This window comes from Podarcis liolepis, assembly GCF_965112155.1.
Source record: "Podarcis liolepis genome assembly, chromosome: 4".
Lineage (NCBI taxonomy): Eukaryota > Metazoa > Chordata > Lepidosauria > Squamata > Lacertidae > Podarcis > Podarcis liolepis.
The window spans coordinates 87,626,502-87,637,828 of NC_139558.1; positions in this window are offsets into that span (position 1 = coordinate 87,626,502).

The window sequence follows — 11,327 nt, forward strand, 5'->3', positions numbered from 1 at the left end:
TCTTTGGGAATAATTTTATTATTTTTATTCTGAAAAGGCTTTATCTTAATTAGAATACACAACTGAGTACCACTTAGAATAATTTCTAGTTCTTAAAAAGAAAACAAGACCAGGCACACAAAGACGTATTTTCAGAAGGCAAAGGATGGAAATGCTGAATTCTTGGCGAACCCCCACAATGAACAACAACATTGATTTAACTGTGTGCTTAGCAATCATGAACATTAGTGACCGTTGATTTCACAAGGAGAAATAATGCTGGCTTATTTAATGACCCTACAGGTAATGTTTGTATTTCTGCTAATTATGATGGAGATGCGGAAGCACTGAAATGCTTAATGAAATTCTTTTTGAAAGGCTAAATGCCAATATATGTATATGATGCTGAGAAATAGTTTTGTGTAGCTTAAAGCAATTGGATGCCTAAAAACTGACTCCTTTGGGAAATAAAAAGTTGCCAGTCCTATAAATATTATTCAATTCTTTACTAATCGGAACTTCTTGAAAACAGGTGCAAAACAATCAATGATACATCCAGAAAGTTGTATAAAGCATGTGCTTATTCAAACATAGGTTCTTCTTCTTAAATCTAAAACATAATTAGAATCAGAGCAAAAATCAAAGCTCTGTGCCTCCCATAGCCTGCATTAGCCTGCATCCAGCCTAAGTGTGGAACCAGTGTGGTGTAGTGGTTAAGAGCGGTAGTCTCGTAATCTGGGGAACCGGGTTTGAGTCTCCGCTCCTCCACATGCAGCTGCTGGGTGACCTTGGGCCAGTCACACTTCTCTGAAGTCTCTCAGCCCCACTCACCTCACAGAGTGTTTGTTGTGGGGGAGGAAGGGAAAGGAGAATGTTAGCCGCTTTGAGACTCCTTAAAGGGAGTGAAAGGCGGGATATAAAATCCAAACTCTTCTAAGGCTATGCAGCTCCTGGAGAACATCTTATCACATCCTTATACAACATCCTTCGACTCTCTGTGCCTGGAAACAGAAGACCAAGAGGCAACTCCCTTTTAGAAAGAGGATTTGCAACTGAATACCTCAGGCATATGATCTAAGGTTAAACACTCACATGAAAGCTAGCAGAGAACAGTAACAGTTAATTATCAACCTGTTAAGAGCTCAGAGAGAGCTTTAGTATGCTGAACAATTTTCCAGTGTTAAACCCCTTCAGCTTTATACATACATGCGTTCTTCATTTCAGTGGGCAATTAAACAATTATACTTAACATTTCAGACCCTGGACTTGATGACTTTTGGGCCCCATATCTCCTGGTTTTCTTGCGTTGTTTCAATTTTTAATGTTTATATTTGAATGAATATGTGGTTTTTATACTTTCTAAACTGCTTGAGGAAGCACATTTTGGCACTGAGCAGCATACAATTCAAATAATAATTTAATCATCATCATCATCATCATCATCATGTGCCTCCCTTTCTATGGTAAAGGGCTTCTCTTACTGAGAAGAGTGATAAACCAACCATGCTGCATTTGGAGATCTTTCTACTCACTGTGCCAATTGGGTCCTGGATCTCTGCCCCCAAGTCCTTCCCATGGGGCATGAGTCTGTTAGACCCCTTGCCATAACAGTCGAAAACTGTCAGAAATAGACCAAATACAGCAGCTCTCAGGGGAAAGAAGATGAGTTTCCATTTTAAAAAAAGCTTACAGGTGACCCAAGTATTCACCGTGTGGTCCTTAGAGCCACTTTAAGAAGTGCTATTTGAAAAGTACCCTTAGATTAAGCATCTCTTGAGAGTCTCCTCACTTAGCTGCTCACGACCGTCACCCCTTTGCAAACTGATTGTTTTAATTGAGCGAGTGGCTTTGAGGACTCCCTTTGTTACCATTAAACGAAACTGCCACGCTCACCTCTCCGGCTTCCCCCAGCCCAACTCATTTAGCCAATGATTTCTTTTAAAAGGCTGCAATTTATCTCTCCATTTCATTACACCAAATCTCTAGGAGGTAGTTTAACCCTAAAATGGGAGCCATTATCTAAACCTGCTTTAATTTGAACTGTTAAGTGATTCACTTCAGAAGCTATGGGGTTTCCTTTGTTCAAATTGGTTAGGCATTGAAGTAAATGGTTTGGCAATATTACAGAAAGGTGTTGTTGTTGTTTAGTTGTTTAGTCATGTCCGACTCTTCATGACCCCATGGACCAGAGCATGCCAGGCACTTCTGTCTTCCACTGCCTCCCGCAGTTTGGTCAAACTCATGTTTGTAGCTTCAAGAACACTGTCCAACCATCTCATCCTCTGTCGTCCCCTTCTCCTTGTGCCCTCCATTTCCCCCAACATCAGGGTCTTTTCCAGGGAGTCTTCTCTTCTCCTGAGGTGGCCAAAGTATTGGAGCCTCAGCTTCAGGATCTGTCCTTCCAGTGAGCACTCAGGGCTGATTTCCTTCAGAATGGATAGGTCTGATCTTCTTGCAGGCCTTGGGACTCTCAAGAGTCTCCTCCAGCACCATAATTCAAAAGCATCAATATTCAAAAGCATCAACAGAAAGGTACCCCTTATGATGGAGGGACACCCAAACTCTCCTTGCTTTGTAAAACTGTTCCAGAACTATACCACCTAAGATTGTAGGCACGCATGTTGCAGGGCAGAATGATTCCCTATAATGGAAACAGCTCCTTGCACACAGTAAGTTGGGAATGCCAGAAAAGGATTCTGGCCTAGTCATCACCCTTGACATGTTCATATTTGATCACCCTGTTTTGGGGGAAAAGTGTCACCTGTCCGATATGGACTAATAATAATAATAATAATAATAATAATAATAATAATAATAATAATTTATTTATATCCCACCCATCTGCCTGAGTTTCCTCAGCCACTCTGGGAGGCTCCCAATCGAGTGTTATAAACAATACAGCATTAAATATTAAAAACTTCCCTAAACAGGGCTGCCTTCAGATGTCTTTTAAAAATAGGATAGTTGCTTATTTCCTTGACATCTAATGGGAGGGCATTCCACAGGGCGGGCGCCACTACCAAGAAGGCCCTCTGCCTGGTTCCATGTAACTTCACTTCTCTCAATGAGGGAACCGCCAGAAGGCCCTCAGCGCTGGACCTCAGTGTCCAGGCTGAACGATGGGGGTGGAGACGCTCCCTCAGGTATACAGGACCGAGGCCATTTAGGGCTTTAAAGGTCAGCACCAACACTTTGAATTGTGCTTGGAAATGTACTGGTAGCCAATGCAGATCTTTCAGGACTGGTGTTATGTGGTCCTGGCAGCCACTCCCAGTCACCAGTCTAGCTGCCGCATTCTGGATTAATTGCAGTTTCTGGGTCACCTTCAAAGATAGCCCCACATAGAGCGCATTGCAGTAGTCCAAGCAGGAGACAACTAGAGCGAGACAGTCCGCAGGCAGGTAGGGTCTCAGCTTGCGTACCAGATGGAGCTGGTAGACAGCCGCCCTTGACACAGAATTAACCTGCGCCTCCATGGACAGCTGTGAGTCCAAAATGACTCCCAGGCTGCACACCTGGTCCTTCAGGGGCACAGTTACCCCAATCAGGACCAGGGAGTCCCCAACAACCGCCTGCCCCCTGTCCCCCAAAAACAGTACTTCTGTCTTGTCAGGATTCAACCTCAATCTGTTAGCCACCATTCATCCTCCAACCGCCTCCAGGCACTCACACAGGAGCTTCACCGCCTTCACTGGTTCTGATTTAAAAGAGAGGTAGATCTGGGTGTCATCTGCATACTGATGCATACTGATGGTCGGGAATCAGCGTGTTTTTACATGAGTAGAATGTGTCTTTTTATTTAAAATGCATCTCTGGGTTATTTGTGGGGCCTGCCGGGTGTTTTTACATGAGTAGAATGTGTGTGTTTATTTATTTGTGGGTTATTTGTGGGGCATAGGTTCATCCCCCTGCCCATACAGTCCGGTCCTCCACAAGGTCTGAGGGATAGTGGACTCGCCCCCTGCTGAAAAAGTTTGCTGACCCCTGATATAGATATTAAGAAGAATGGGGGAGAGGACAGAACCCTGAGGCACCCCACAAGTGTGAGCCCAGGGGACTGAACACACATCCCCCACCACCACTTTCTGGACACTGCCCAGGAGGAAGGAGCAGAACCACAGTATAACAGTGCCCCCAGCTCCCAGCGACCTCTAGACCATCCATATTAGAGTTCAAAATGGTGCCTACTTTGTAGTTGGTTCGGCTGTCAAGGAGCCTGATGTGAGCGAAGTTTTTAATGTTTGATGTTTTATTGTATTTTTAATATTTTATTGGAAGCTGCCCAGAGTGCCTGGGGAAACCCAGGCAGATGGGCAGGGTAGAGATAATAAATTATTATTATTATTATTATTATTATTATTATTATTGGTACTCCTGCCCGTACGGGCCAGTCGTGTCCGACTCTAGGGTTGCGTGCTCATCTCGCTCTAGAGGCCATGAGCCGGCGCCGTCCGAAGACACTTCCGGGTCACGTGGCCAGCGTGACGAAGCTGCAGCTGGCGAGCCAGCACCAGTGCAGCGCACGGAAACGCTGTTTACCTTCCCGCTATAAAGCGGTCCCTATTTATCTACTTGCACTTAAGAGTGCTTTCGAACTCCTAGGTGGGCAGGAGCTGGGACCGAACGACAGGAGCTCACCCCGCCGCAGGGATTTGAACCGTCGACCATACGATCGGCAAGTCCTAGGCACTGAGGTTTTACCCACAGCGCCACCCGCGTCCATTATTATTATTATTATTATTATTATTATTATTATTATTATCCCTTCCTCGCCCCTCCTTCCTTCCCTCTCACTGGTGCTCCTCCTCAAATGCTGCCACTGGTCTAATATGGTGTTGGTTCGCTGCCCCTTGGCCCCCTCTGCCACCCTAACCTGACCTCTTGTCCTCCTTCTTCCCTTGTCCTGCTTCACGCTTGAGTCTCTTCTGATGCCAGCATGGGCAAGAGGCTGGAGCTGCAGCTCAAATCATACTTGGGAGCCGGCCATCTACCTCTGCCCCCTGGCCGTCTATGTGAGTCAAGTGGCAGAACGGGGCTGGGGTGGTGAGGGAGGCAGGAGGCCGAATGTGGGGGACTCCGGTGGAAAAATTGGTGTCATGAGAGTGTGTGTGCCCCTCTATCCTCACCCACGTGCCTTGATTTATATTTTGCCAGACCAAAGGTGGCAACCCTACTACTTAGGAGTGGTGGTATGTCAGGGATAGGACCAATAGGCATTATCTGGCTTCTGCCAGATATTTTTTTATCAGCAGAGGAAATATCTGTATCTGTCTCCAACTGGCCCAGTGTTGGTCCCTGGCAGGGCTTCAGAGCCCTGGCATTTACCCATCCACACAATGTTATAATGCCAGGCCTTGAGGAGGAATTTCACAACTGGGTGCCACCCGTGAAAAACTACTTTCTCCAGTAACGTCCAAAGGCAGAGATACCGGAAGGCAGGCTTTTAAAGCTAGCATATGGAACACAGAGTGGACACAGGAAATGGATGCATCAGAAAATCTCATAGCTGTCAACCGTCCCTTATTTGGCGGGAAACTCCCTTATCCCAGCGCCGTGTCCCGCTGCTGTCCCTTATTAATGATGTCCCTTAAATTCCCCGGGTTTCAAAGGAAGCAGCTCCTCTCCCTCCCTCCCTGCTGGCCAGGGAGGAGGGAGGCTCCAACTGTGTTGCTTGGCTGTGTTGCTCACCCAGTAAGGAGTCTAAGAACGACTGGGGGGTGGAGCTTGCATGCCTTGTGCCGATCAAATCGGCCACATTGCCTGGGGACTTGCTTTGCTCAGTGCTTCCCAGCGGAAAGGTGACGGTGGTTTTCCTTGCTGCATCCCGTTTGCTGGGTTGCTGCGCTGTGGGAACCACCGCTTGAGGCTTTGTTTGGCTGCTGGCTGGGCTTTCTGCTTTGGCTTGGAGGGGCTCAGAAGTTGAACATACCTGTGCCCGGAAAATCCCTTATTTTGGCTGCTGATCCCTTATTTTCGAGGCTGCTGGTCCTTTATTTTCAAGTCTGTAAGTTGACAGCTATGAAATCTACATTTTGTGTTACAAGCTTTGAAAACTGTTTGGTTTGGAACATCCTATTGGAGAAGCTCATATTTCAGTACAGTGGATCTGGTGCAACTTTCTAAGGTCCACCTAGTGTTAACTACAAAATATGGAAATTTCTGAATGATGCGTCAGTGCAGCCACTGTCATGGAATAAATGCACAAGTTTTTAATGGTCTACAAAGATTTCTAGGTAAGCTGTAGAAAGATCCATTTTCTCCTAGGGATCAAAATGTAGATCTGTCAAGTGTGACCCAGAAAGATTTCTTTCCTAAGCTTATACCAATGTAAGACTTACCACCATCCCTCAAAGTCATGATTGAGGCCTGAATACCAAACAACTTCCCAGGAGATACATTATGCTAATCACTACCGCAATCAGTTATTTATCATTCTTACAGACATGTATTTTCCATTTATGCTAACAGGGTGGTTGATTGGATTTCTCTCATTAAATGGGCAGAGTCAAAACCAGTCTTATAAACTGCTGTTCAAGTTAATTGGGGAGTACTTTAGTACTTGGAAACTGAAAATTAAGGTTTTAAAATTATAACCTACATCAATCAGGCATTCTTCCGACATTAAGCCAAAATCAATCTGCTTAGTGTGCTCAGCATAAAGCTAAAGTAAAAAGAAGAAGAAAAAGCATTTGCTGGAAAAACCTATGAACTCATCAAGGGAAGGTAGACAATGCTTGGCAAGGACTACATGCTGTGTTTTTTGTTTGGGCCACTCAAGGAACTAGTCCATAAGTAATTAGACAAAGTAAATGTGCAGGTAGCATATCATTCCCCTCCATAGTTGTTCTTATCATACACTGTGTCCATTTATTAAAGTCAAATAATTCCCATTTCTCTGCCTTTTCTGTTCTTACCCCTTTCCTTCTCCTCCTTTCTGTGGTCTGCTTCCGTAGTTAAAATAACTGTGATCCCAGAGCTAACATCTACTTATTGGATTCTTATATAAGAATAATAATAATAGGAGGAAGAAGAAAGAAGAAGAAGTTGTTATATGTTGCCCATCTGACTGAGTTGCACCAGCCACACTGGGCAGCTCCCAACAAAAAATAGTAAAAGCACAATATAACACCAAATGTTAAAAACTTCCCCATATAGTGCTGTCTTCAGATGTCTTTTAAAAAATCACATAGCTGTTTCTCTGTTTGACATCTGGTGGGAGGGTGTTCCACAGGGCAGACACCACTACTGAGAATGCCCTCTGCCTGGTTCCCGGTAACCTCACCTCTCAAAATGAGAGAACCACCAGAAGGCCCTCAGAGCTGGACCTCAGTGTCTGGCTTGGACAATGCGGGGTGGTGTGATGCTTGGTGTTCCCAGGACAATGCAGTCATGGTTCTACTTTCAACATTATTGTATATCACGATCAGTTCTTATGATAGCAAACTCAGGTGGTACATGCAACCAGGACTGTAGCCGTATTGGATCGTATTTGACAAAATTGTCCTGTTTATGCAAGGACTTCTCCAAAGGGTCATCTGGTGGTGCAGGGACATTTATTTAAGGGTTGAGTGGTTTCAGCCCTGAAAGTTCACTGTCACGAACTGGAAGAAGATAGGAAATCAGGGTCATGAGTTTGGAAAAGTTGCTTGAGGACTAAAACCAGTGCATCACAAGCTTCTTTACTTTCTGGAATTGTACAGCAGTCGAAGGCAAACCACCCACTCCGCCGACAACATTCAAAGCGCAGCAACAATAATCTGTTCTAAGAACATCCAAGGATGATTTCCCCCTTCTGTCTCAAGTATTTGTTTTGAAACATAAAGGAACCACAAGACTTCTTGTCTTTTCTAAGGTAGCTTTCAGAGGTACGCATCTAATCCACCAAGGATAATCTTTATCTCAGGTGGCATCCAATACAATACAACGCTCTTCCCAGGACAGCTTTTCGATATATGGATGGATTTAGAAACATGTTTACCAAAGATAATGGGTTGGTTTGGCACTGCGCTTGCAAGCTCGTGATGTTTTTCAAAAAGGGGCACTCGAAAGGACGATTGGATCTCGCCATCTCAAAAAGCTTCCTTCGTGTCACAGATAAGGCGCCATATCATTAGACGACAGAAAGAGCTTGCTCATCCAGGCATGAGGTCGACAGCATAAAATGCCACTTGCTAGGGCTTTGACACGGATACGCTTCATGAAGCTTTCAGTGTCTCCTCTTTTTCTTTCTTTAAATAATAATAATCAGATGGTTCCTGTTTCTGGAAAGAAATTGGTGCAATTTCCTGTCATAAACAACATCGGGGATTCAAAATTATGCTGAGTATTGTCATTCCTGATTGGCAGGTGCCTGCCCCCTGCCTCGGTTGTTCATCTGCATAACTAAGTTCTTTTTCTATTATTCTATATTTGTATTTACAGTGGTGCCCCACAAGACGAATGCCTCGCAAGACGGAAAACTCGCTAGACGAAAGAGTTTTCCATTTTGGAGGTGCTTCGCAAAACGAATTTCCTATGGGCTTGCTTCGCAAGACGACAATGTCTTGCGAGTTCCTGCTGGTTTCCCCCCTTCCCCCCCTTTTCTAAGCCGCTAAGCCGCTTATCAGCTGAACCGATCAGCAGATAAGCCGCTAAAAGCCGCTAAAAGCGCTAATAGCGCTAATCCGCTAATCCGTCAATGGGCTTGCTTCGCAAGACGAAAAAACTGCTCTACGAAGAGAATCACAGAACGGATTCTTTTCGTCTTGCGAGGCACCACTGTACTTATACTTTATTTACTTATACTTTCCCTATTACAAACAAGAGGCATATTGTCTCTGTTTCCCTCAGAGAAGGGGCAACAGATAACCCTGTAGTAGGAAAATATTTGAGAACCTCGAGACCGGGGTATAATTATCAAGCAAAACGACTTAGGCCCAATTTGTACCCAGCCAGTGTAGACTGCCTTGTGTCCAGTCTGCAATATCAGATTCCATGTGACCTCAACAGAACAGCTTGTCTGTATCCCTCTATATATTGTTGGACTCTTACTCCCAGCAACCCCAGCCAGCACATCCAATGGTTATGGACGATGGGAGTTGTACTTTAGCGACACAGGGTCACAGCCCCTTCAAACTGAATATAGATATTACCACTGGGAGGGGGGAATAAATGTAGTAAGGGGCATCGTGTTAAGGACACCCTCAGACTTCGAGGTTCGTGGTTTTTGAGGCCCAGGTGCATCAAGGTTTAGACACCTGTGGGTCTGGAAGCAAATAATTGTTCTAGAAATAGGTAGAAAAATGAAGCTTATACCGAGTGTACATCATCATCATCATCATCATTATTACCGGTATTATTATTATTATTAGTCTGTTTTGCATCCCTTCCCAGTTAGTAATTAAGAAAGGAAACACCTTTTGTTTACACAAGATTGTTGATGATCCTTATGAAAAGACAAGAGCAGATTGCAGATTGATAGAAGTTCTGACTGGCTTATGGATTTTCAATATATGCTGTTTGTCTGCATCAGCGAAAAGCACCAGGTCATTACAGCCTTCTGTGACATTCATAGCTAATTTACAACAAGGCCTCTTATAATATGCTACTTAAGCAACAGCCATTCTATAATTGAAATTTCTGTCAAAGTGCCGACAGTAACAATCTATTTTTATTTCCCAGGTTAAAAAAGAAAGAAAAGAAAACTTGTTAGGATTTTGCAAAGTCATGCACCCTTAACAATATGCATGCCATAAAGCTATAGTGAGGAGTGCTTAGAAAAGTTCCCAACCTTCAATAAGTCAAATTATTAAAAGGTCAGAGAGGTTGTCAGTAAAGATTTGAGGCCTTTGCCTAACATAAAAAACCCCCTTAGGAATAAAAGCCTTCATTAGGGAAGGTTGTCTCCAATGTAGCGTTAGGTAAGCTTCCTATCAGGGAGATTATTATTATTGTATATTTATTTATACCTCACTTTTTCCCCTGATGGGGAATCAAGGAAGCTTACAGATAAAAATAAGAATGCATAAAAACATAGGAAAAACCCAATCATTCAAAAACAATTGAACACTGATAGAAGAAGAAGAAGAGTTTGGATTTGATATCCCGCCTTTCTCTCCCTTTAAGGAGTCTCAAAGCGGCTAACATTCTCCTTTCCCTTCCTGCCCCACAACAAACACTCTGTGAGGTGAGTGGGGCTGAGAGACTTCAAAGAAGTGTGACTGGCCCAAGGTCACCCAGCAGCTGCATGTGGAGGAGCGGGGAAGCGAACCCAGTTCACCAGATTACGAGACTACCACTCTTAACCACTACACACACTGGCTCTCTACTGTCTACTATAGAACTACTATAGAACTCTACTATAGAACTACTGTCAGGAGCTAGTGTGAGGAGCAGATCAGCAATAAAACACCCGATGTCAGAGATGTTAACTCTTTATCCAAAGAAACCAAAACAGCTCTGTCCTAGTGGTCACAGCAACTCTTGTCCCAATGGAGGCCGTTGTGAGGATGGAAGGTGTTATGTACTGAAGTTCTCACCCTGGGCCAGCAGGGGGAAACTGTAACTGCCTAAGTCCTCTCCTCCCCATGGTCCTTCCCAAGCACCCTGAGACTTCCCCACCTTGTCTCTCTTTGCTCTCCACCCTCTTCATACCTCTTCTGGTCCGGGAGGCCAGGTAGATGGGGAGCTGGTCATAGTAAGAGGGGAAGAATCCCTGGCTTCTTCAGCAGCCTGCCCAGTGTCCGACTCTTGACCTTGCTCTGCCCCAGTCTTTTCCTGCTTGCTAAACCCTGTTAAGCCTTTTAGCTTCTAATACCTCCTCCTCCCAGTCTGCTCCCTCTGACCACTCGTCGTTATCCCACCACCATTTCCCTGGCTCTGAGCCATCTTCCCTTGGAGGTGCCTTTGGGGGTTCCCCAAATGGTTTTCCCCACCACTCCTCTACATCCAGCCAGTCCATGACAACTACACACACACACACACACACACCACCCCCATCGTTCTGCCCGGACGCTGAGGTCCAGCGCCGAGGGCCTTCTAGCGGTTCCCTCATTGCGAGAAGCAAAGCTACAGGGAACCAGGCAGAGGGCCTTCTTGGTAGTGGTGCCCGCCCTGTGGAACGCCCTCCCATCAGATGTCAAAGAGATAAACAACTACCTGACATTCTGAAGGCAGCCCTGTTCAGGGGAAGTTTTTAATATGTGATATTTTCATGTATTTTTAATCTTTGTTGGAAGCTGCCCAGAGTGGCTGGGGAGACCCAGCCAGATGGGCGGGGTACAAATAATAAATTATTATTATTATTATTATTATTATTATTAATCACACACACTCGGCAGAACAGAATCCCCCTCCTGCGCCCAAAAAGG